This window comes from Lactuca virosa, chromosome 8 (genome assembly GCF_052849685.1).
Source record: "Lactuca virosa cultivar CGN04683 chromosome 8, Lactuca_virosa_CGN04683_v6, whole genome shotgun sequence".
In the NCBI taxonomy this organism is placed as follows: Eukaryota; Viridiplantae; Streptophyta; class Magnoliopsida; order Asterales; family Asteraceae; genus Lactuca; species Lactuca virosa.
In genome coordinates, this window is record NC_136433.1 from 83,313,219 (window position 1) to 83,335,602 (window position 22,384).

Sequence of the window (22,384 nt, forward strand, 5' to 3'; positions counted from 1 at the left end):
GTACTTATTTATGAATCCCCGGGATCAAGAGTAAGGGCGTTTCGGTCTTTCATGGGCAATGGTGTTTATTCGAGAAGGTTTCGGACCGGGGAATGTTGATAGAAGCGTAGGGCTTCTCGCCACCTTCGTGTGGATATAAAGTTCGTCGAGAACGGGCTTAGAATAAAGGAGTTATGATACTTTGAAGATATTGACAATTATAGCCCTTAATGGGAAAAATTGACGAGGAAGGCCATGCATGAGAATGGGACACGCGTGGGTACGCCCAGCGTAGGCTGGGTTACGCCCAGCGTAACCGGGTAAATAGACGCGGGTGCAAGGACGCGTACGCCCAGCGTACTAGAGGTACGCCCAGCGTACGCTCAGAGCCCTTAAACCCTAATTTGAGGGTGAGCCACTATAAATAGAACATAATGGCTTCAACCCTAGCCCCCATATCAGCCTCCCTAACCTCAGAAGAAACCCTAGAACGTTCCAACCTCCATTTTTAGAGATCTTGGCCTTGGAAAGCTCATATTGGTGGTTTAAGCTTGGAGGAGGAAAAGAGGAAGTTGTCAAGGAAGGAGTTGGGTGGCTGGAGCTCGTAGATCTGGGAAGGCATCATCTTCTGGAGCCCTTTTGAGGTATAAAGTCTCTTGCTTGACATCTATTTTGTGTAGATCTTGGTGTTATGAAGTTTTGACACCATTTCTTGTCCCAAAGACCCCAAAGTGATGCATGATGCGAGTTGGTTGAGATTAGCTGTCCTTTCAGACCTTAGGAGAGGTCTTGAGTAAGAAAAATGAGGTCCCAATGGCTTTGGTTGTCTCATGTATGATGTAGGTGGGTCTTAATGGATTAAGACCTTGAGTTAAGAGCTTTATGGACGTCCCAAGTAATAAAGTTTGAGACTTTATGGATCCTAGGCATGTTTGGTCGATGGATCTGAAGTTTGGGCTTAAGAGCTTAAGCCATTAAGAACTTATGAGGACTTTTAGCTCAACGAGTTTACGCCCCGCGTAAAGGGATGTACGCCCATCGTACTCACCATTCTGCCTGTACGCTTAGCGTACATGAGGGGTACGCCCCGCGTACTCTGTCTGTATGGATCATGAGTTTTTGGGTCGTGGCTTGAGGTATGTTTGGGTATTTAGGCCTTAGTGGGCCATCAGAAATCATATTATAAGGACCAAGGAATATATTTTGGACTTAGGGTGAGGCCCATTAAGGGATTGGGCCCAATGTAGCAAATTGGGCCATTAGTGGGTCACTAGTGGGCTTTAGAGGCTTACCTAGTGTTGGGCCCTTCATATTATGGTGTTGGGCCTTGGTCATGGACCAGATTGGGTTAAGGGTAAAATGGTAAATTTACCCTTAGAAGGATATTATTTTGGGCTAAGTGTTATTGTGGCATTGATAGTTCGGGGAGCTAGAGGAGCAGCAGTGCGGGGATTGTCAGATAGCAGCCAGAAGGGTACCAGCAGTGTTTCAGCAGTTCAAGGTGAGTTTCCTTCCAGTAGGAACGGGTCTACGGCCACAATGTCGGCCCGTTTAGTTAGCAGTAGTTCCCGGACTTCGGTCTGATGCAGTAGTTAGTATGTTTGATGCCTTCGTGGCTCAGACATGATTTATGTGTTATGTGTTCCGGGCTACGGCCCGATGCAGTATGCAGTATATGTGTTCATGCTAGTTGATATTGCTGGATTAATGTCTAAGTCCATAACTATAATTGGTAAGACTTGACCCGACCCGGCATGGTCCATTTGGGTTGCATGGCATCATGCATTTGGATAGACTATAATGAGAGAAATAACACTTAAGGTTGGTTAATATATTATAAGTTCTAATATATTAATAAGGTTATTTAATTAGTATTGATCAAGAATTAATTTGGAATTAATTAAGTGATCAAAAGGAGACTAATTAAATATATGGGTTGATTGTGTAAATCATTCATTCTTATATATGTGGGCTTGTGATCCAAGATTCCTTATGTTGGACTAAGTCCATGGGGTGACCCATGGATACTCCATGGAGGTTAAAATCCATGGAGCATAAGGAATGAGTAAAGTTATGAGTTACATGGTGTAACCCTAATAGCCACCATATAAAAGAATCCCATGGCTCAAGAAATCGTGCACTAATATGTGAGTGTGAGGGCTAGACGATTTCAAGGAGTGTTCAAGTTTCTCTCAAGTTATTCCAAGTGTATTTGGTGTTGTGTGAACCATTTGAGGTGTCACACTTGGGGCACTAGGCACTCAAGCTTCATGAAGACATTCTACATCAAAGAGGTATGTATTCTATCTTGTTATATTTATTATTTTGTATGCTAGATTAGGATAATACCTTGGATGTTCATAATTGTATGTATAATAGAGAAAACATAGATCCAAGGTATTTAGGGTTGCATGTACACTTAGGAGTGTTAGAATGCTCATAACCCAACAGTGGTATCAGAGCCAAGGCTTGTTTTCTTGTTATACTTGCAAAATTAGCTGAAAAATATTCGACTGTTTTGGCTAGAAATGGACTAGGAACATTACCCTTAGATGTTTTTGGACTTATAAACTTGTTTTTGATGTGGTAATGTTCATGCTAATCCAATTTCAAAGATAATTGTCAATAGATTCATGTTTTGTATTAGTTTAAAAGTTATGCTAATTACTTGAAAAAAAAATTGATGTGAATTATCTTTGTTCATATGAGTTTATTAGATTAATAGAAAAGTTAATTGATTATGTGTTTTCAATCCATTTTAATCTAAGAGTTGATTCTAAAGTGTGTTTTTGTAACTTGTCCTCAAGTTATATGAAAAGTCACATTTAAGTTTTATAAAACTCATAAAAAGTTGGCAATGGTTACAAAAATGAAGAGTCTTGTCCTCATTAAATGGTTTTATGACTCCATAACTTGTCCTCAAGTTATGGAGGTTCAAGAGTCACTTTATTAAATGATAAAATGTGTAACCTTAATTAGTTCCATAAGTTACAAAAATAAAGAAAAGTTACATTCTTTTATTAGTTTAAAGTCTTCCATAACTTGTCCTCAAGTTATGGAACTTGAAGAGTTTTTTTTAATTAAAACTACTTTAAACACATAAGTTATGGAATTAATTAGTTTTGAATATTTTCAAAACTTGCCCTCAAGTTTTGGAATTTGTATAGTTTTCCCCATGAATACTTTAATTCCAAGTTAGCCCTTAGAATTTTAAAAGTTAAAATTCAACCCTTATACTTTATAGTATTATAAGTTAATAATAAATATATGTATAAGAGCAAGTCAGTCTTACCGTTAGTAGGCCTCATTCACGAAGCCGGTCTATAAGGGGGGTATAAGGTTACTGCCTATAAAATGGCAGTTTAATGGGTGTCCACTCTCACCCACCGCTTCCTTGACTGGTGGAGGGTCGTTAGCCGAACGGGTAGGACAAGGACTATAATTCTCCCTTCATTAAAAGTATTAATGATAAATACTAAGTAACTAAACACTTATAAATTCCCAATCTTAGTTACTTAGGAAAATGTGAATAAGGTGCTAATCCATGAAATTACACTTTGCACTTTGTTTAAACCGTTAGTGGAGCGTGTGTGGTTAACCGGCACACTAACCTGGATTTAACAAAGTAGGCAAATGGTAACTTAATATTTATCATAGTATCGGTGGAGCTCGTGTGGTTAACCGGCACATCGATTGAGGGGTAAATATTAAGGGTACCAAGTATATTTGCATGGTTACTTCACACCTTGTTTTGTGATCCTCGGCATCCTAGTCACAAAACCTGAAGGGCACACTCGAGATTGAAACATGCCATTGAAAAGTTCAATGAATCTCAAAAGATCTAGGAGTTTCAAATCCAATTAAAAACCTAATTACATTATTTCGTTTTTCATGGTGGAAATTGGTAAATCGTCATTTACCTACCTTCAACTATTTTATAACTCGGATTACGACATCCCTCTTCCAGTTATAAATAGGTTGTTGGATCCTAGCCTTAATATTTCATATTGGGTGTCATATTAAGGACTTTAAATCAACTATCTTGAATATCTCCCAAAAAGATGTCTGGTCTAGACATTTATGATCTTCCCAAATCTCTTGAAACAAGCTTTCCTAAATGAAGATGATGTCCCATGGATATCATACTTCTTTCACCTCCTCCAATTATTCTCCCTAACCCACAAGTTCCTAAAAAGTTTAAGGTCACTCAAGCCCTATTGGCAAGGCAAGGTCTATGTGTGATCACATCTTGGAGATGTAGTCACATATTGACAAGCCGGGAGAGTTGGGTGTCAAAGTCTTGAGAAAGTTGGTGGCTCAACTACTTTCTAAGTCACATAGTGAGTTCTTTTGGGAATCCTATGAAACAGACTAAGACAAGACCCTTAATGATCTTATCTATTTGCTAAGATCAACTTCCTAAAACGCAATGGACATTGACAATGATGACATTGGATATCCAGTAAAGATCTCTCTTCCCAATGGAAAGGGATCGGCTATAGTCAACTCGGTTGACCCAATGGTAAAGAGAGAGGCGAAGTCTGAGATAGTCCCATTATCAAGGGTCCATAGGTAACTATTGCCAAAGGAAGGGGCATTGGTTACGAAGCTGCCAAATTTACCTAAGGATGTTAAAGTCAATAAGTTTGGCTCTACTTCAGGTAAAGTCCATTGTCTAACTCTATTAAGTACATGTTGATTCTGATCGCGAAGATGGATTTCAATCGCATGGTTCGGTGATCAGAATTTTGGGTTATTACTTAAGAGTTATGATATTTATATTGCTTAGGAATAGATAACAACAAGGTTTTCATATGGATTGTAAGGATAAGTTTTTCCGCAAAGTTTTAAAATAAAAGAAAAAGGTTTTGATTTTATTTATTTTAAGTATCCTTACAATGGCATTTGTGAAAAGTTGTTGCTTATAAGATTCCATTGATAGCAATATTGGAAAAATGGATTTGATTCTTTCGGTTGTGGTAGTGTCTAATATTACCAAATAAGGAAAGATTCTCATCACCCAAGGTTCAATTGGACCGAAACTTGGAATCATGCAAGTTGTATAGTATGATGAATGAGAACTTTCAAGCATTGGAAAATTAAGACTTGTTCACATGGATGTGTGAGTCAAGTTAAGGACTAAAGGGATCGAGTACACATTCTTGTGCACTGGTCAAGTCCACCACAAAGCTCGTTAAGACTATTCGTCATGATTTACTAAATTTTAGTAAATATGGTTATACTTACAAGTTTAAGTATAATTCTGAAACATTGGAAAAGTCTCAATGTATGGCAGAACGAATGGGAAGAATCAAATTAGGCAGACAGATAAAAGTTTCTTAAATCTGAAAAGATGGGAGAGTACTTTAGTATCATGTTTTGTGATCATCTTAATGATTAAAGGACCACATCACAATTGGTCTTCTAAGGTCATCTTAGTGCATTCTTATGACTAAGAAGAGGATTCATGAATTGTTGAAATGGTTAGATCAGGAAGATGAGTCATACTTCGTTCCAAAACAATTCTTAGAGTCATACTCCAAGATTGTAACTTGAGTGACATATCTTAAAGAAAGGTTTAAAACACTTGTCAAATGTAAGAGTAAAAGTGTCCTACTCTTGTACATTTGAAATTGGTAAGTTGTGATGTTTTGGATAAAACAAAGACCAACTAAGGCCAATTGTGTGAAGTGTTTGTCTTGATAAAGAATCTGCACTATCTCTTGAATATTTGGCAAGATAGTCTTATATGTCAAGAGGATAGTGGGAGTCTTAAAGATCCTAAAAAGAATTTCAAGAACTAATCAAGAATAAAACCTGAGGTTCTTCACTAGCACACGACTTGAGGTTTATAACCTATCGTGTTGACATATTCTGTGCCCATTCCAGTTAAAGTTGGCTTTACATAGGAGTTCTGAAAGTTCTCAATTGGTTGCATAACAACTTGGAAGCAATGTCAGGCCCTGTACTTCCAGGTGGTAAGAAGTTAAGATTGCATAAGTTCAGTCCATATGAGTTTGGATTTGTCATTATCCTTGTCTTGTGACTATGGTTTTGACGATTCACATGGATAAGAACACATACACCATAAAATCTAAGGGTCATAAGGTTTCTCTCCGATTCATGAAAATGATGGTGAGGAAACACTTCCACCAAGTAGATTTGAAGTAGATGGCAAAAGGTCTAAACAATTGAGACTATGATTACGGCATCCCTTTTCATAGTTCTGAAATTGTTTAGACACACATGCATGCTATCTAAGGAAAGGTGTATGATTTTGATAAAGTTTTATCAAAGCATCTCGTATCAGAAATCTGAACTTTGGTAAGGAAGTCAATAAAGTATTGATTTCTAGAAGTCCAACTGATTTCTGAGTACATGTCAAAGCTAGTGGGAGCATAAGTGTTATGCTAATAATCATCATGTTAGTGGGAGCATGATAATTATTGTTAGTGTTGCAAGTTAGCAATGTTAATTATAGAAAACAAAAGTTTCAATTTGTGAGGCTGCAGGGATTGAAAAAGTTGTTTTGCTATAATTAAGGGAGAGGATATACTTCATTTCAGTTCTAAAGGCTTAGATTGAGACCTTAATCATCTTTAGTCAAGAATATATATATGAACTTCATGTTGGATTGGTTCAACTTAAGGAAATTCTATATATTGCGTTCTCAAAATTCGATTATGATTACGACATCCCTCTTCATAGTCAAATTTTGAAAACATGGCAAATAAAAATATTGTAGCGAAAGACTGGTCTAGAATCATGTCTTTATGTGAGACATCATGAATCGTGTACCATTTGCTTTGGGTATAGGATCGATTGCATGTGCTATAATATTTGTCATTTCTAAATTTTTCCAAATGCCCAGAGGCATTAAGAAGGGAAAAGGTCTAGAATTGGATATGACTAAAATGATTAAGCAATTGTCGAGGACAATCTGAGGTTTACCAAATATTGGTTGCTCAGGGACAGTTGGAAGTATAGTGCTAATTTTGGAAGGACCATATTGACATATTCTGAAAAGAGGCATCTCTTATTCAGACGTGATAGTCAAAATGAGAATATGGAGTTGTCTCCATAGGTGGAAGTTATCTGTGTAAGATTAGAAAACTTAATGCAAGAAGCATGTCCAAAGCAATGTACTTTGAATATGAGACTTAGTTTCCATGGAGTTGATCTCCATTGGAATACCTTATAATGACTGTTGACAAGTCTTTGTGACTTTGTACATATTCATTACAGGAGGGTCAGTGCATATAAGTTTAAAATCTAAACAGATTTCGATAAATGATAGGAATTTGAAATTGTCACATTTTTCGATAAGGATTTGGGAGTGTGAAATTAGAATCATTGAAATTATGTTCAATTGGTTTATTTCACAAAGTAAGGATCATAGACAAACATAGAGTGCATACTTGGTGTATGGCAAAGCTATTATTTAAGAAAAACATAATGTACATGGTTGGAGCATGGGACAACTAGTGTTTTAAATTCATGTATAAAGTTGATAAAACCGAAACAATGAATAATGAGTAATCAGTATGGTGATAAATAAAAGTGTTTATTTATATTCATAAGGTTTGATACCATATTTGATTCATTTATTCTTGTGTTTCACTTTGCATGTTTTGACTTCCAGAATAACTAAGTCGCTCTTCCTGAATGATTAAGTTATTCAAACCATCCACAGTCGGTCATATGTTGGAAGTAGATATGAATCAAGACTGTCATGAGTTGGTTTGTAGAGGTCCAAGTTGGTGGACAAAGTGGTGCTACAACACTCATGAGTACTCATAAGTTCTGAGTATTGGATTCAACCCGCGCTTATTTGAATCACTTCATGGATTTTATCACGAGTGATCATGAGACGATAATATCTTATATTCTTCAAATCTAGAGATATGAGTTGTTACTATGAGTTGGTTCTACATTGATTGCACGAAAACGCATTTGGTAACTCGATGTTATAAAACGTGCCTTTGTGTATGATTCAACAAGTAGTAGAACAAGCCATATGAGTCGAAGTTTATCCATTCTTTTTACCTTCGGGATAAAAGCGATATCTGTGGCCCCCTCGATGATTTAAAGATGATACATGTGAGTGCTTGGCCAAGCCAGGACTGATTTGATTTGTTCAATCAGTCAGTCATCATGAATCGGAAATCGGGAAACAGCAAATGGACAGAGAGAATGATTGATAATCCATGTCTCAGTCCATATGATATCTAGAATGGAGGAATATATGATCCCTTATCTAATGGACAATTCATTGACAAAGGTCAGAGTTCATCGACAAGGTCAGAGTTCGACAGAAGCTTTTGAGAGCTACGATTGCTGATCGGTTCCTGAAGTCATACGCAATAATAGTTTTAGACTTATCCAAGTGGGAGACTGTTGGATTAATGTCTAAGTCCATAACTATAATTGGTAAGACTTGACCCGACCCGGCATGGTCCATTTGGGTTGCATGGCATCATGCATTTGGATAGACTATAATGAGAGAAATAACACTTAAGGTTGGTTAATATATTATAAGTTCTAATATATTAATAAGGTTATTTAATTAGTATTGATCAAGAATTAATTTGGAATTAATTAAGTGATCAAAAGGAGACTAATTAAATATATGGGTTGATTGTGTAAATCATTCATTCTTATATATGTGGGCTTGTGATCCAAGATTCCTTATGTTGGACTAAGTCCATGGGGTGACCCATGGATACTCCATGGAGGTTAAAATCCATGGAGCATAAGGAATGAGTAAAGTTATGAGTTACATGGTGTAACCCTAATAGCCACCATATAAAAGAATCCCATGGCTCAAGAAATCGTGCACTAATATGTGAGTGTGAGGGCTAGACGATTTCAAGGAGTGTTCAAGTTTCTCTCAAGTTATTCCAAGTGTATTTGGTGTTGTGTGAACCATTTGAGGTGTCACACTTGGGGCACTAGGCACTCAAGCTTCATGAAGACATTCTACATCAAAGAGGTATGTATTCTATCTTGTTATATTTATTATTTTGTATGCTAGATTAGGATAATACCTTGGATGTTCATAATTGTATGTATAATAGAGAAAACATAGATCCAAGGTATTTAGGGTTGCATGTACACTTAGGAGTGTTAGAATGCTCATAACCCAACAGATATGTTTATGCTATGCTATGTTCAGTTAGTCCGAACTTCGGTCCGATGCAGGGGACAAGGTCCCAGTTAGTTTCCGGACTTCAGTCCGATGCAGGGGGCAAGGCCCCAGTTAGTCCGGACTTCGGTCCGATGCAGGGGACAAGGTCCCAGTCAGTTTCCGGACTTCGGTCCGATGCAGGGGGCAAGGCCCCAGTTAGTCCGGATTTCGGTCCGATGCAGGGGACAAGGTCCCAGTCAGTTCCGGACTTCGGTCCGATGCAGGGGGCAAGGCCCCAGTTAGTCCGGACCTCGGTCCGATGCAGTGGGCAAGGCCCAGTATGTGCTTATATGTTTGTATGGTATGTGGTAGTTTGGGGGAGCTCACTAAGCTTCGTGCTTACGGTTTCAGTTTTTGGTTTCAGGTACTTAGTTTTCAAAAGAGGAGCTCGGAGAGGTTGCAGTGCACACACCATAGCCAGTTAGCCTGGGATGTTTTACTCTGATAAGAAGATTATGTTTTGAATTAACATTATGATTTTATGCTATGTTTTATGTTATGAATTGACAGTTGTTGTTTAAGTAATGTTTTTAAAACGAAATTTTCAGATTGTATTTTTGGGATGTTTCAAGTTGGTATTAGAGCCTTGGTTTGAGGGATTCAGGCACACTTTCGGGTGTGTCTGAACTCAAACTAAGGAAGTGGTATAAAGTTTTCAAGAGAAAAACCATGTTTACAAAAGGATTTTGAGAAAAGAAAATAATTTTAGAAAAGTATAAAGAAAAGAGTTTTAGAAAAAGCGAAGAGAATTTTGAAAAAGAAAAGGGTGTGGTGCATGCAATCATCCGAGCTCAAGTAAGTACTCCCAAATTACCCATACAAGTTTATGTTATGATTATCAGTTTCAGTTTCAGTAGAACAGCATGCTAGAATAGGACTAAGGATCTGGGAGGATGCCTTATGTGCCTGCTATATGTGTTTCAGCTTTATGAGAATTGCATGCTAGTATTGAGTAGACAGTAGTAGGATAGCCTGTTTAGGTTATGCCTGATAGTATGAGCTTAGCATTGTATGCTAGTACAGTTTCTCGTTATGAGAATAGATTTGCTTGAGTAGTTTCCTGTGTCTGAATGCTGCTTGCTTTGTGCTTTGTGGACTCTGAGTGATGGGAGTTAGCCATTAGGTGAATACGTCACGTCACATGTGATCAGGGTTGAATAATCTCAGAGTGCTGGATTTGGCCCTATTGCGCAGCTCTCGTCTGAGTCTAACCGTTGTAGGGACGAGTCTTTTACTCGAAGGATTATCTGAGCCTCGTCACATGTGATGGTATTCAGGTGATGGCTAATTGGCATTACAAGGAGGCCTTCAGCAGCTGAGGACTGGTTTGGGTAGAGTCAGAGATTTCCCTAGGGCAAGCCTAGGATGAGAGTAGCAGAGATCAGTAGCAGTAGAAGGGACTTGGTGGAGTCAAGGCAGTTCTTGAGGAAAGTACGGATAGATGTGGAAGGTAGTAGGGGCCCATACTACTGAAAGCAGAGGATCCGTACTCGAATCAAGGAAGGCTGAGATGAACCCAGGGAACTTGTAGTGTGTGAGACCCCTCGAGTTTGGATGAGTATTGTGATGTTAGTGATCGTATGTTGCCGAGTATAGTGGCGCTACGTGGCAGACCAAATGGTACTTTTGGTGTCGACGAGGGATCAGACTCGGACTCTGTAGCCGGGCAGCTCGACGATCAGATGAGGGAGTTCATTCCATATGAGATTATGCGCAGTATCATTGACCAGAATCCTGTGATCCTCAGTATGATCAATGAGGGCATTATAGAGACTTGTGATGAGAGGCCGAGCGCTTTCTGCACTGAGGTTGCAGACATGATGGGGACCCGTACGTTGATGTTTCGGGAATTCAGAGTTTGTGAAGTTTCAGATTGTCGTGGGGGTTAGGGACCCCATTGTTAGCAGATGGTTGGCAGATGTCGCCGACACTTTTGTCCCTGACATTGTCTCGAAAGGAGACAAGATAGGACTTACTTCCTGTCCCCCGAGGGATAGAGCACGAGATTGATAGGAAGAAGTTGGTAGTGAGTTGAGTGATAATGCGGTTAATGCTATGTCATGGGATGACTCTTAGACCAGATTCTGGGCAGAGTGTGCCCAGGCGATTGAGGCGCAGCAGTTGGCGCAAGAGTTGTTAGATCTCCACCAGACGACTTAGACTGTGGCAGAGATCACTGCCAAGTCACGGGAAAGAGTTTATATGGTACCATAGTATGCAACAAATGAGGAAATGAGGAAGGTAAGTTATCAGAACATACTGTGGAATGATAGCAGGGAGATTGTGAGCACGTGCGGGAAACTGCACAAGGGAGCCTTTTGTTCCAAGGGTTGAGAAGTGTAACCCTGAGTTATCTCCGGTTTGTGTCTGGATTATATTTTCAAGAGATGTCCTATGCCACCTGCATACCTTGAATTCTAGAATGATGGTTGAGGATGTCCCCTGGAGAGCAAGTTACTTCAGATGCGGTGACTGTAGCATGTATGTGTAAGATTCAGTAGTGCCTCACTACTTTCGGAAGGTGTCATTCGGGTATTGATCAGTTATATCCTCAGTAGTGACGATTTAAAGCTTCTAGTGAAGTAGCTAGCGGGTAGTAGGGAAGTGAGTGGGAGATGTTTACTCTGAACGCAAGTTCTCAGGATGCAATCACTAAAGCAAATACAGTGAAGGATTGAAGAGTGCTCGGTTAGTTAATAGGAATGGTTCGGATCTGGTAAGGGTTAGTTGGAGCGTCGACAGAGATAGACGTGGGCGGGCAGCGGATCGCCCCTTTTATGTAAAAGGAAGGTTGGGGAATCCTTTCGACCAGTGAGCAGTAAGAAGTTAGCCAGATCCAAGTGGGGGAGAACCCTCCGAGTATACAAGGGTAAGAGCACGCAGACCCAGAATGAGTACACGACCTCTGAGAAGAAAGGATAGTAGCACAACGATTGATGGATTGAGGAATTCAGGATTGGGAATTTGAGGAACTTCCCAACAGTTAGTTCATGTAATCGAGATGGTTAGTGGCTGGTTGGGAATCCAGGTTGGAGGACCGCCGGTAGGACTCTATTGAGTCGGAATGAGGACCTTGAGAACGGTTAGCAAGAGATGCTTCCGTGATAGTAGTCAGTGGCAGAGACAACATGCAGGGTTGTGTGGATTCAGGAGTTGGGAGTTAGGAAACTTCCTCACGATAGTTTCATGTATCCTGATTAGTAGACGGTTGGTTTGGGAACCAAGCCGAAGAATTCCTCGACGAAACGCTAAGTGTATCAAGGATATAAGTCTGCGGGGGTAGCCGTAGCATTCACTAGCAGTCAGATAACAGTAGTAGTGTTGTAAGTCTGCGGGGTAGCCGTAGCATTCACTAGCAGTCAGATAGTAGTAGTAGTGTTGTAAGTCTGCGGGGGTAGCCGTAGCATTCACTAGCAGTCAGATAGTAGTAGTGTTGTAAGTCTGCGGGGGTAGCCGTATCATTCACTAGCAGTCAGACAGTAGTAGAGTGTCGTAAGTCTGCGGGGGTAGCCGTAGCATTCACTAGCAGCCAGATAGTAGTAGAGTGTTGTAAGTCTGCGGGGGTAGCCGTAGCATTCACTAGCAGCCAGATAGTACCAGGGAGTTGTAAGTATGCGGATGTAGCCGTAGCATTCGTCAGGTTAGTAGACAGCATGAGCACGTTGTTTGGACGCGGGGGAAGTAGTAGTACCCACCAGTTTGAGTGCATCAGTAAGGATATGGGAAATCCACGGGTTAGAGTTCGGATTTCCCAAATGGTTCAGTTATGGTTAAGCTGGCGATTCGACAGTTGGATCGTCACCACAGTTATGAGATCAGAGTAGCAGTGGACCGCTTGGGTTCGTGTATGTTAAGGGCTACCGTTAGTCAGGGAGCCATCATTTTTAGTCTTGGATTTAATGATGTCAGGATGTGATGTTTGGACCCGATCGCTGGATCGGGAGGTGGTTAGAGCCACAGTGACAGGATAACTAGTGGAAACTAGTTCCATAGAAAGATTTCGTTTAGAAGTTGTGGGAGTGACTAAGTGAGGAGTCCTTGGACTCCATAGTTGAGTCGGAACTCAGTGTGGCAGATAACCGACGGATGATTGGAGGTCAGGAAGGTCTCGAGATATTTTAGGAAGTTCAGTGTTTCAGACAGTTCAGTGTTTCAGACAGTTCAATGATTCAGGAAGTTCAGTGTTTCAGGCAGTTCAGTGTTCCAGGTAGTTCAGTGTTTCGGATAGTTTCAGTGTTATGGTCAGTATTAGTCTTGCGATGGGGTGTAGTAACCGGTGGGGGTCCGGTCAACCCAGATATTGGCGGGTTAGTTGGACCAGAATGGGCTCAGTGCATCCGGTAGGCGGATAAGGGGCAACAAAATTTCCAGTAAGTGGTAGTAGCGATAAGGAAAGTATGGTAAGAGATAGCAAGTTGACCGAGGGTGCTACGCCTCTTACAGCAGGGTTGGATAATCTTAGAGGAGAGGGTTTGACCTTGTTGCGCAGCTCTCGTATGAGTCTTAACCGTTGCAGGGGTGAACCTATTACTTGAAAGATTATCTGATCCATCCGCTGGGACGGGTGCTCAGCACTAAGTTATGGAAGTAAGAAGTGTTCGGTGTATACCGACAGCAGAACCAACACTGGGAGTGGATGGAGCAAAGGATACCGTGAGGAGTATGTTCTTCATCAGAAATAGAGGAAGTGGTTAGCTATGGTAAGTTGCCTTGGGAAGGCCAGAGAATGCACGAGGAAAGGAGAAGTAAACCCCGAGAGGTTCAGCGTAGGTACTCGAGGAGTACCAGAAGGATTGTCAGTTGAGTAAGTTGTGTTCGCAGGATGGTCAGGGTGAGGGTGGACCCGAGATTATTATCCGCAAGGTTAATGATAGTCAGAATGGTCAGGCGAAAGGCCAGCAGAGGTAGCCAGCGGGTGTCAGGTTTCCCAGACAGAGTGTTGGAGGCGGATCATAGGTCAGTTGGCCATAGCGAACTTCGAGGACGAAGTTTAGCTTAAGTGGGGGAGAATTGTAACGCCCCGTTCGAAAAGTACTTATTTATGAATCCCCGGGATCAAGAGTAAGGGCGTTTCGGTCTTTTATGGGCAATGGGGTTTATTCGAGAAGGTTTCGGACCGGGGAATGTTGATAGAAGCGTAGGGCTTCTCGCCACCTTCGCGTGGATATAAAGTTCGTCGAGAACGGGCTTAGAATAAAGGAGTTATGATACTTTGAAGATATTGACAATTATAGCCCTTAATGGGAAAAATTGACGAGGAAGGCCATGCTTGAGAATGGGACACGCGTGGGTACGCCCAGCGTAGGCTGGGTTACGCCCAGCGTAACCGGGTAAATAGACGCGGGTGCAAGGACGCGTACGCCCAGCGTACTAGAGGTACGCCCAGCGTACGCTCAGAGCCCTTAAACCCTAATTTGAGGGTGAGCCACTATAAATAGAACATAATGGCTTCAACCCTAGCCCCCATATCAGCCCCCCTAACCTCAGAAGAAACCCTAGAACGTTCCAACCTCCATTTTTAGAGATCTTGGCCTTGGAAAGCTCATATTGGTGGTTTAAGCTTGGAGGAGGAAAAGAGGAAGTTGTCAAGGAAGGAGTTGGGTGGCTGGAGCTCGTAGATCTGGGAAGGCATCATCTTCTGGAGCCCTTTTGAGGTATAAAGTCTCTTGCTTGACATCTATTTTGTGTAGATCTTGGTGTTATGAAGTTTTGACACCATTTCTTGTCCCAAAGACCCCAAAGTGATGCATGATGCGAGTTGGTTGAGATTAGTTGTCCTTTCAGACCTTAGGAGAGGTCTTGAGTAAGAAAAATGAGGTCCCAATGGCTTTGGTTGTCTCATGTATGATGTAGGTGGGTCTTAATGGATTAAGACCTTGAGTTAAGAGCTTTATGGACGTCCCAAGTAATAAAGTTTGAGACTTTATGGATCCTAGGCATGTTTGGTCGATGGATCCGAAGTTTGGGCTTAAGAGCTTAAGCCATTAAGAACTTATGAGGACTTTTAGCTCAGCGAGTTTACGTCCCGCGTAAAGGGATGTACGCCCAGCGTACTCACCATTCTGCCTATACGCTTAGCGTACATGAGGGGTACGCCCCGCGTACTCTGTCTGTATGGATCATGAGTTTTTGGGCCGTGGCTTGAGGCATGTTTGGGTATTTGGGCCTTAGTGGGCCATCAGAAATCATATTATAAGGACCAAGGAATATATTTTGGGCTTAGGGTGAGGCCCATTAAGGGATTGAGCCCAATGTAGCAAATTGGGCCATTAGTGGGTCACTAGTGGGCTTTAGAGGCTTACCTAGTGTTGGGCCCTTCATATTATGGTGTTGGGCCTTGGTCATGGACCAGATTGGGTTAAGGGTAAAATGGTAAATTTACCCTTAGAAGGATATTATTTTGGGCTAAGTGTTATTGTGGCATTGATAGTTCGGGGAGCTAGAGGAGCAGCAGTGCGGGGATTGTCAGATAGCAGCCAGAAGGGTACCAGCAGTGTTTCAGCAGTTCAAGGTGAGTTTCCTTCCAGTAGGAACGGGTCTACGGCCACAATGCCGGCTCGTTTAGTTAGCAGTAGTTCCCAGACTTCGGTCCGATGCAGTAGTTAGTATGTTTGATGCCTTCGTGGCTCAGACAGGATTTATAGGTTATGTGTTCCGGGCTACGACCCGATGCAGTATGCAGTATATGTGTTCATGCTAGTTGATATGTTTATGCTATGCTATGTTAAGTTAGTCCGGACTTCGGTCCGATGCAGGGGACAAGGTCCCAGTCAGTTTCCGGACTTCGGTCCGATGCTGGGGGCAAGGCCCCAGTTAGTCCGGACTTCGGTCCGATGCAGGGGACAAGGTCATAGTCAGTTTCCGGACTTCGGTCTGATGCAGGGGGCAAGGCCCCAGTTAGTCCGGACTTCGGTCCGATGCAGGGGACAAGGTCCCAGTCAGTTTCCGGACTTCGGTCCGATGCAGGGGGCAAGGCCCGAGTTAGTCCGGACTTCGGTCCGATGCAGGGGACAAGGTCCCAGTCAGTTCCGGACTTCGGTCCGATGCAGGGGACAAGGTCCCAGTCAGTTCCGGACTTCGGTCCGATGCAGGGGGCAAGGCCCCAGTTAGTCCGGACCTCGGTCCGATGCAGTGGGCAAGGCCCAGTATGTGCTTATATGTTTGTATGGTATGTGGTAGTTTGGGGGAGCTCACTAAGCTTCGTGCTTACGGTTTCAGTTTTTGGTTTCAGGTACTCAGTTTTCAAAAGAGGAGCTCGGAGAGGTTGCAGTGCACACACCATAGCCAGTTAGCCTGGGATGTTTTACTCTGATAAGAAGATTATGTTTTGAATTAACATTATGATTTTATGCTATGTTTTATGTTATGAATTGACAGTTGTGGTTTAAGTAATGTTTTTAAAACGAAATTTTCAGACTGTATTTTTGGGATGTTTCACAATCGAAGATCCGAGACAAAACCGGCAAAACACTATTCAGTGTAAAAACTGAATTTTCAATAAAAGGATTTGCAGCCATAACAATCTAAATGAAAGTTGTAGATTACGTTAAACCGAGAACTTTCATAAAAATAACATCAAAATCTGACTTCGTAAGAGGAAGTTATGATTTTTCTAAGTTTCAGTATAGCAGTGTACAACTAAAAACTCGAAATAAAGATCGAGTGATTTTTAGCCTACACAACCTAAACAAGAATTGAAGGCCTCGTCAATAGTAGTACAACGGTAAAAAGACAGACAAAAACGGACGTCGGATGAAGAAGTTATGAAATTTTAACGGATTTCCTGTCCCGGTATATTAAAAATAATAATATTAAAAATAAATTCAAAATTAGCCGACGAAGTCTAAACGAAAGTCGTAGAGTATAATTTTACCTACGCGGTGCATATAAAGAACGTCGAAAACGGAGCTCGTATGCGAAAGTTATGAATTTCGTAAGTTTTTGGCACAAAAATCGATAAATGCTGAAAACCGGGCAAATTCGCATGGTGTACCTTCGGCCACGTCACCTCGCATGCGAGGCTTCCCCGTGTCTGCCTCGTGGCACCTTCTGATTGGACCGAAGTTGTGCGTGTCACCTTCTGATTGGACCGAAGTCGAGGTCCAGTAGCCAGCCGACACCCTCGCAGGAACACTCCCCTCGGACACGCGCCTTCTTCCGATTTGACCGAAGTTCGGTCCAATGGCCATCCGACACACCGAGCCAGCTGTCCGAAGTAAGCCCTCCCCCTCGCCACCTGTCCGAACACGCGGCAGCTTCTCCCTGCTTCAGATCCGAGACTTCGGCCTATATAAGGCATGCGAGACTCTCCGGATTTTTTACACTTTTCACCCCATTTTCCATTTCTTTTCACTCCTTTCACTTCCACAAACTTACACACAACCCCCAAAGCCCCGGTATCAAGTCTAAAACCCTAAGCAAGCCTCGAAGCCCCGAGATTCCCGAGAAAAACAACTTCCTCCAGTCGAAACTCTGCTCGATTTAAGCCGGTTTTTCGTCAAATAAACTCCTTTCCAGGAAACGAAACGTTGTCCAAATCACCACCTATCAAGTGAGTTCATACCCCCGTATTTTCATAATTTCTACTGTTTTAAGGGGGGGGGGGGGAATACAAGTATAACACAAGAACTTTGTGTTATAAAATCATGATTTCAAATCATGATAAAACGACATTAAATCATCAAAGATACTCAAAACATTAAACTCTTTTATAAACTTATATTTTTCCCCAAAATTCATATTTGTATATATATATATATATATATATATATATATATATATATATATATGTGTGTGTGTGTGTGTGTGTGTATAAATAAGATTTAAAAGGCTTAGGACTGATAACTCATTCCGGGTTTTTTCCTTGTTTGGATGTGGGCTTATAGTACCAGTTATTTGTCCGAACGTCGTTTAAATTTTACATATATATAGAATTGTGTATGTATATAAATATAAAAGTTATTTCATCAGTTCAAATACCTTTGTAACATGTTGAGCAAGGGGTTACATGCAAAAATAGTTAAATACCGATTCAGAAAGTACATATAAATTATAATAGGTATAATTTATGATACATAGAACAATAATTCATGATTCAAGTATACTAAAATACATTGTTTTACAAGAAACAAGGGTTTTGATTCAAAACAAATCAAGGGTTTACACTTGTCAAATACATGTTCATTCAAGAACATATTGTCAATCATTTATTTCAGAATGATTGGGTTTTCATGACTAATATACATGTAACGTTTTATCTGCTTTTTATGAGTCATTCAATTCAGGTTGTTTAATTCATTTAGACAACCAAGGTAAAGTCTTGATATTATAACCAGAGTCTCCAGTCAGGGGATCGAAACAAGTTGTGTGTAGATCTATATCGGGATTGACAACCCCGCACTCAGGCTGCTAGCTACAGTCAGGCATACACGCCAATGAGTGGTAATTGTTATCAACAGTTTAAACGCCCACAAAGCGTTTGTTTCAGGCCATCATGTCTTAGTATGGTTATAATAACTCATTAAAAAGATATTAACAATACGTTAGTGTATAATCAACTAAACGTAAGTACACCTTCAAAGTACCAGTTTACAGAATACAACTACAATAGTACAATACAGTTTTCAATAACAGCTGGTGAAACCAGGCACACTCTCAGTTACAAGTTTTACAAATACAGAACATTGGTTTACAAATGGAACGGTTTTATGGGAATAAAACTACTTTTCATATACAACAGAAAATATAGGATTTTCTGGAACAGTTTACATATGCAAGATACAGAGACACCCTTTCAAACATAAATACTTATGCACTCACTCAACTTTATGTTGATACTCTCTTTTCAAATTACTTGTATTCTTAGGGAAACAATAAACAGGTACTCCCCGAGCTTTTTGAGAAGATGGAGCTAATTTGAGTCATATCCTCTTTTTTTGTATAACTATTTTGGTTTCAATATACAATGATTGAACGCATGTAAATACTTATACTTTTTTAAATACAATGGTTGTTTGTACTTTGATTACTATGATGCATGTGTTGTGATACTACAAATGAAGTCCTCCACCCCCGGATGTTTCCGTTGTATGGTTTGGGGGTGTGACACAGGTGGGTCGTGATGGACTCTCCATCTTTCATCTCAGTAGTGATCATCGCAGCGATGATCTCGTACCTTTCCTGCCTCGCGCTTTAATGGTACTTATCCATCAAATTTTGATGCATCTCGTAGGGGTAGTAGTCCTCGTAGGACTTTTGGAGTTCAGCAGTCATTGTCGCGACCATGATGCAATGAACTTTCGTAGTATCTCGCTCGTGAGCTTCGAACACAACAATCTCTTCGGGAGTAGCAGTGTTGGTGTCAACTTCCTTCAGCTCCTTGTCGAGAACATACTCCTTGTCCTCGTAGCGGGTGACCATGCGGATATTGCAGATCCAATCATTGAAGTTGGTCCCGTCACAAATCACCCTCCCACACAAATTCATGAGTGAGAATGAGCTAACAGGGGTTGAGCCAGAAGCGTTGGTCTTTGAAGTAGACATCTGAAAAAGAAAAGAGACAAATTTTAGATTAGATAATAATCCCCAATTAAACACCCAAATGAGAAATTAGGGCTAGGACCCAACATAATTATTCACAATTTAGAAGAGGGATGCCGTAATCTAAATTGCAAATAATTTGAAGGTAAGTGAATGACGATTCACTAATTTCCACCATGAAAAACAAAAAAGAGTTTTAAGTTTTTAAATGAATTGAAATTCCTAGATTCTTTTGAGATTCATTGAACTTTTCAATGACATGTTTATATCTCGATATGCCCTTCAAGTTTGTGACTATGATACCGAGGATCACAAACAAGGTGTGAATAACCATGCAAATGTACTTGGTACTCTCGATGTTACAAATCACCTAATCAATGTGCCGGTTAGCCACACATGCTCCATTGATCTATGATAAACATCAAGCTACCATTTGCCACCTTTACTAGTCCCAAATTAGTGTGCCGGTTAACCACACACGCTCCACTAACGACTTGGCAAGGTGCAAAGTGTAATTTCATGGAATAGCATCATTTCACATTTTTCCTAAAGTAACTAAGATTGAGAATTTATAAAAAAACATTTAGTTACTTTATTAATCATTATACTTTTAATGAGGAATTAGTTGCCCTATCATACCCGTTCGGCTAACAACCCTCCACCAATCAAGGAAGCCGTGGGTGAGAGTGGACACCCATTAAACTGCCATTTTATAGGCAGCAACCTTATACCCCCCCCCCCCCCCCCTTTATAGATCGACTTCGTGAATGAGGCATACTAACGGTAAGACTAGCTTAATCTTATATATATATATATATATATATATATATATATTATTAATCTTATAATACTATAATAGTATAAGGGTTGAATTTTAAACTTGTAAAATTATAGGGTTTAGAATTTAAATATTTTCAAAATTAAACTTTTAATCAAAAAATTTTAATTCAAAAAACTGAGGGCAAGTTTTGAAACTTTTCAAAAACATTTATTAGATCAAATTTGAAAAATTATTAATTAATCATATTATTAATATTTATCACATAATTTGACCTAATCTATTTTCTTTCAAGATAATTCAAATCAAAAATACAAATAATTAAATTTATCTTATAAAACAAGTAATTATCTTATTTATGACAATTATCCTTCAATTGAATTAAGATAATCAATACCATATTGGAAAAATCGAGTTTTATCAGTCAAAATCGTTTTTGGTAATTATCCCAATTTAATTTTAGTCAAAATCCCAAAAAATCAGCCACCAGACGAGCCGACTCGCCGAGTCATAGAACAGGACTCGCCGAGTAGCCGTGACTCGCCTAGTCCATCAGTCAGAGGCTGGAATTTTCGACTTTTGAGCTTGAACAAATTATCTATGCATCAAATACAAAAGAGAAACGATCTAGGCTCTGATACCACTAATGGGTTATGAGCAAAACAACATTCCTATGGTGTTCATGCAAACCCTAATGCTTGGGTCTAGTTTTTCTATTTGTACATGCAACAATTGTCCAAGACCTGCAAACCCTAATCTAGCATACAACAAAACTTGAAATCAACATAAATAAACTAGTAATAATGTTACCTTGATTGTTGCTTGAAGATCTTGAGCTTTTGAGAATCCTAGCAACTCAAATGTTGTGATCTAATAGATCACAAACACCAAAGCAATTGGAGAATGCAAGAGAGAGAGGGGAGGTGAATTTCGGCTCTATGAACTCTTCTTAGGGTTGTGGTAGCCGAAAAATGAAAGCCAATGGGTTCCTTATATATGTGAGCTACTAGGGTTTCAGTCAAAACCCTAATTGGATTGTTTAGGCCTTAAGCAGTTTAAAGATCCTTCCAGAAGCAAGGCCTTGGACGAATTCAATGTGGGCTTCCCTCTTGATTTCGTCCATCCCCTTCTAAGAGATCCACAGCCCAAAATTCAATTATCTTATAATTGCAATTCCAGTCCCCTATGTTCAATTAATATCTTTTGATCACAAAATTAATTCTTAATTAATTCTTTGACCAATATTAATTAACCAATATGATTTCTCCTTTAATATATTATTCATATAATATATTAATAAACCATAATAACCTCTTTCTCTATTATTCATCCAGTCAAGTTGCTCCGGTGAAGGCAACCCAAAAGGACCATGCTACAACTGGGTCAAATATATACCAAATATAGTTATAGACTTAGACACTAATCCAACAGTTTTCCCATAAAATAATATTAATCTCAAAATATATGATAAAAAAGTTTGTCAAAGATATCAATCATCTATTTTTAATGTAGTAAAAAATAATATTATTTTTGATTATGTATTTTCTAAATAATTATAAAAAGAAATGTGATGCTCATTTGTTATGAACGGTTTGTGATGGACCTTGTTCTAAGCTATGCACTTCTTCCGAACCATCTAACTCACTCCGACCGAGATAAACAATTTCCTTTAACAAACAATTACTTTTTTACAAAAAGAAAATTATACTTTTTTTAATCCTATTCATGTTTAACAAACAATTTTATATATTTAAGTATTTGTAATAAAAAATAATAATTATTAAACCTTATATGTGTTAAAAGAACAAAAAAACATTATTGTAAGTGAATTAAGTTATAAACTATTATTACCATCACCATGGTATATTTAACAAATATAAACAAACAAAACATAAAAAATA